Consider the following 5,305-nt stretch of genomic DNA (forward strand, 5'->3'; position numbering starts at 1 on the left):
TTTTCTTTTCTCTTTTTTTTCTTCTTTACCTTTTCATTTTTTTCGTCGATTTTAAAAAATATTCATCAATATAAAAAGTGTTCATTGAATCCTAATTTTGTTCATTGGATTTAAAAACTTTTAATCAAATTCAATTGAAAACAACGTTCAAATTTGTGAACATTCTTTCAAATTGTGAACAGTTTTTGAAATCATGAACCTGTTTTTGAAATTTTATTCATCTACTTTAAAAAATGTTCATCAAATGCCAAATTTGTCCATTAATTTTCAGAAAATATTCATCAAATTCATAATTTTTTTCTTGAGTTCAAAATTTGTTCATCCATTTTTTTAAATATTCTTGAATACAAATTTTGTTCATCAAGTTCAAAATATGTTCAACGATTTAAAAACTTGTTCATCAATTACAAAAAATGCTCATCATTATTAGAAAGTTCTCGTAATTTTTTTTCATCAACATAAAAAATGTTCACTAAAATTTAGAAATGTTCATTCTTTTCAAATCATAATCATTTTTTGAATTCGGTGGACATTTTTTGAAACCGTGAGCATTTATCATTTCATGATTTTTTTAAAATCATGAACAATTTTTGAATTCACAAACATTTCACAATTTACAGCATTTTTTGAAATCATGAATTATTTTTAGAAAGAAAAAAGTTAAAACAGAAATAAGCAAAATAAAAAGTAAGGAGCTTCTTGCTTTTCCTGCCGCACACATAAGCCGGCCCATGAGGGTGTGGGAGGAGGGGGTGTGTGCACTCGCTGTTCCTGACGCGCTGTACGTAGGAGCTCATGAAAAACAACCCTTTTGTGGTTTTGCTTACTCGTGTGAACTGCGAGTGCTAACAACGGTCTAACGAAATCACTAATTAAGGAGCACTCTTTGAAAAGTTCACTTTCACAATCACATGTTGCGGCAAGTATGACACTGTATGAAAGTTAACCAAACGAAGACAACCAGAAGAGAATGCATTGGATGGCGTGGTAGAAGATGTGTGTACCAAAAGTCATGAAGGAATGGGTTTTCGAGATATTCACTGTTTCAACTTGACTCTGTTAGCCAAACAAGCATGGCGTCTGCTCGATAGCCCTGAATCCCTATGTGCCATCATATTAAGAGCTAAATATTTCCTCGATGGCGACTTAATGAATGCGAGTAAAAAAAAGGGTCTTCCTTTACTTGGCAAAGCATTATGGAGGGAGTGGATTCTTTAAGATATGGATATATTCGGAGAGTTGAAAATGGACAAAATATTGATATTTGAAAATATGCTTGGATCCCACACGGGGCAAATAGGAAAATTATTACCCCTAGAAGAGGGCAACTTATATCAAAAGTCGTTGATCTTATCGATCCAGTCACCAATTTATGGGATGAAGACTTAGTGAGACAAACTTTGTGTCCAATCGATGCTCAAAGGGTGCTTGTCATCCCCCTCCCTATGCATAACATGTCAGACTTCATTGCTTGGAGTTTTACAAAGAACGGATGTTTCATAGTTCGCTCGGCTTATTTGGACGAATGGAACAAACAATATGGGAGAAAATTGCAACACAGAAATGGCATGGGTAGACCAAATGTCAATACTATCTGAAGTAAGATTTGGAAGTTATCTTGTCCAGTAAAGGTGAGGATTTTTTTGGCATACTTTACACGGAACCCTTTCATGTCGTGTCGCGTTACATTTGCAAATAGACATATGAAAGTTTCGTCCATATGCCCATCATGTTCTAACAGGCTTGAAGATACAAAACATATGTTATTTTTATGTCAAAAGGCCAACGAGGTTTGGGAAAGATTGGGTTTGCACGAGGCCATTAAGAAAGCTTGTGCAATCGACCACGCGGAAGAGGCAGTCTTTGAGTTCCTTCTTCTTATGCCAGACCATGAGCTATCTATAGTGGGCACCCAGAATGTATGTGAATTGATGTAACCGATATTTGTGCCACTTGTAGCAACCTAGGAGTTTTTTTAGATTCGTTTATTTAAAATGTTTTATCTTGCAAAACGCGTGTTCAAATCTTGAACCGTTTCATCTTTGGATTCATCATATCGAGATATTCAAAACTACATCCATGTTTATAGATTTCAACAAACTTTTTTCACGAAAAAATCCAACCAAAAACACATTTTTTTCCTTTCTAAAAGACATGACCATGCCTCTGGCGAAAGCAAATCTATGCCTCTACAAAAAGCAAATCCGTGCCTCTCATAGAAAAAAAGCACATTTTTTCCTTCTCGGAGAAGCACGGCCGTACATCTTGTGAAGCAAAATCCGTGCCTCCATGTGAAGCAAATCCATACCTCTCGCGAAAGAGAAGAAAACACACTTTTCTCCTTTCCGAGGAGCACGACCGTGCCTCTCACGGAAGCAAATCGGTACCTCTTGTGAAAGAAAAAAAGAAAACACGTTTTTTCCCTTTTCAGAGAGGCACACACAAAGCAAATCCGTGCATCCAAGAGGTGAATCCGTGTCTCTCACGGAGGAAAAAAACGTGTTTTTCTTTTTGCGAGAGGCACGACCGTGCCTCTCACGTAGGAAAAAAAATGTTTTTAGCATATTTTTTATTCAATTTTTGTTTTTCAATCTTAAGAAAAACCAGGGGAAACCGGAAAAACCCGGAAAAAATCATCTAAAAGCCAAAACACGTATTTTTTTCAAAGGAAGCGTTCAAAGCGTGACGCGTGGCGGATGCTGAGAGCGAGCCACGGCCCATCCAAAGTGATCTCCCGAACTTTTTTGCGGGTTGTCGCTGGAGATGCCCTAAGGGCATCGAGAAAGAGAGTGAAGGCGTTCGCGGCGGCTCGCAATTTTCACGAAAGAAAAAAATGCACACGTTGCTATTTTTGCCGCTTTAAGATTCGTGCAAAAAAAATCAAGTGGTTCGGAAGACGTTCGGGCTGAAATCCAATAAATCTCCCCGCAAAAAAAAAAAGAAATCCAATAAATCTGAAGTTCGGATTTTAGTATTTCCGAAAATAAAAGAGCGAGACGGCGGGCGACTACGATGCGGTCGCACGGTGGCGGGCGAGGCGACGTGACGCGGTCGCACGGTGGGGGGACGAGGCGAGGCCATGTGCAGCGAGGCGAAGGGCGGGCGACGCGGCCGTAGGGTCCCGTCGAGCGCGCGACGGCGCGAGAGGCTCCGCGACGCGGCGCTGCGGCTGTCCCGTGAAGCTGATCCGCCGAAATGCGCCCCTCGCCGCCGGCGATCAGTGGAGGTATACGTTTCGGTTTCCCCACACTTTAGCTGCTTCGTCCCATGACGCTCTCCCGTCATCCTCTTTACTCCGGCAGCAGCACCTCCAGCAGCAATTGCTCCTGGCTAGGTTAATTAATTCTGGTTGTTCATCCTGGTTGGGGTCTATTAATTCGGGCATTTGTGTTTGTTTCAGTTGATTAGGAACAACGTAGTCTGATGAGATGATAATGCAGCTTCCGAATCAATTGTAGCCTCCGTCAGTGGCCACGTCGAGGGATCAATCCCATTGTGTTCTCATTCCCAGCAGAAGATAAAATTATATCTGTTTCCGGTGAGAAATTTTCCAGTATGATGCAAGTTCACCTCTTCTGCACCTTGACGGCTGGGTGCTTTTGTGACTCATTGCTCCAGATTATCTTTCCATGTAGAATTTGTGGACTCATTGACCCTCATCAACACATATGAACCGACCTACCGACCTGTTGCTAACTCTACTTGATCATGTATGCCCCTGTATCACAGGATTTATTCATCTCTATCCACATGTGCCCATGTTCTTATTTGTGAGCAGTTTCACTTCTACATACAGTCCCATATCAGAACACAACACATGGTCATGTCTTTTCTTAAATATTTAAGTTACTTGGAACTTTTACATGCGAAAACCATATGAAATTAACCTGTCAAAACTGTCCAGGAGTGCTCCGAAAGAAAAATCTTCCATCCCGAGCTACCGGAATTTCGGTATGTCTTGGCTTGCTTCTTCTGTAGGACTCCTCTAGATGAACTATAGTCCAAATCAATTTATAGATACATTACAGCTATCATTATGTCACTCTGTTTCTTCTACCTTATTTATACTTTTCTTACGTGCCAACTTTCTATTTGTATCTCTATATTCAGGGCTGTGATGTGTTACCGTAAAAGGCTTTCGCCCCTGCTTTATATATAAAGCAACGATCATCAACACCTGGTACAAACGCATGCCACCACAACACATGCACACACCCAAGGCAGGATACATAGGCGCTGAGCGCAGCAACACCACCCTGAGCACTACAAGAGCAGCCAGGGCCCTCGACCGTGAACACGCCACCATGAAGAGATGAAGCCACATACGACGAACCGTGGGCTCCAAGGCGGCGCCTTCAGGAAGGATACGACACTGGAGCGCCGGCACCGCCCGACCCGAGGCTCAGAGTTTCCCCTGGAGCGACACGATGGGCAATGAGAGCCGCGACGACGCCTTCAAGAAGGGAACTAGCTTCGCCGCCGCCGGTCCGTCCGAAGATAGAACAGGTTTTCACCCCGGCCAACATTCACCGCCACCGAACGCCACACCCCCGCAACCACGCCGCCCACACGGCCATGGTCACCGGGCAGCACCGAGCCATGGGCTCTGCCCCTGAGCACCACGCTACCATCTCCAGGGCCACCGCCCCGGCATCCAAGACCTTGACACCACCTCATCTGAGGCCTGCCGCTACCCCAACCAACTTGGGCGGCTCCCAACTCCGAGACCTAATAGGCCGGCCAAAATGGCCTCCATCGACCCGTCCTGCGGCACCGGGTGCGAGACGAGCTCAGTCCTGCTGCCGGGTGCGAGATGAGCTCGGTCCTGCACCATCGGGCGCGAGACGAACGATGGACCGCAGCTGGGAGAGAGCCAACCCTTCGACGAAGGTAGCGCCCGAGCGACGAGGAGAGGGATCGAAGGCCAACCCAGGCCGCTTACCGACGGGCCGCCGCCGGAGATGACCAGCCGCCGCCGTGAAATGATCCAGACCACCGCCATGAGCCACCACCACGTTGTGGCAGCCCACATCCATGCCGGGACCATGATCTGACTGGCAACCGCCGCCGCCCCCACCCGGAGCCCCGACCATGATGAGCCCCTTCCCTCGTCCCGCGCCACCAGCCGGGCCCCCAACGACAGATCCGGCCAGATCTGGCCGGAATCCAGCCCGCCCGCAACCATCTGCACCTCCGCCACGTCAGATCCACCGCCACCATGAGTGCGTCGACCACCGTGAGGCCCTCCACGCCACCACCACGAACCAGCAGCCCCGTCGCCGGACCGTGTAGCCATGCCACCCCC

At 45.7% G+C, this 5,305-nt stretch overlaps 1 long non-coding RNA gene across 2 annotated transcripts; it reads left to right on the top strand.

Moving 5' to 3' along the window:
- The first annotated feature begins 3,003 nt into the window (after positions 1-3,003).
- On the top strand, positions 3,004-4,125 carry LOC119325650. Of its 2 annotated transcripts, XR_005157624.1 has the most exons (3): positions 3,004-3,226; positions 3,401-3,538; positions 3,636-4,125. It is a non-coding gene; the product is annotated as an uncharacterized LOC119325650 (long non-coding RNA). The 2 variants fall into 2 exon arrangements; XR_005157623.1 differs by having other exon boundaries at positions 3,401-3,743.
- The last annotated feature ends 1,180 nt before the right edge of the window (positions 4,126-5,305 follow it).

The sequence above is a fragment of the Triticum dicoccoides genome, chromosome 1B (genome assembly GCF_002162155.2).
Source record: "Triticum dicoccoides isolate Atlit2015 ecotype Zavitan chromosome 1B, WEW_v2.0, whole genome shotgun sequence".
NCBI classification, from domain to species: domain Eukaryota; kingdom Viridiplantae; phylum Streptophyta; class Magnoliopsida; order Poales; family Poaceae; genus Triticum; species Triticum dicoccoides.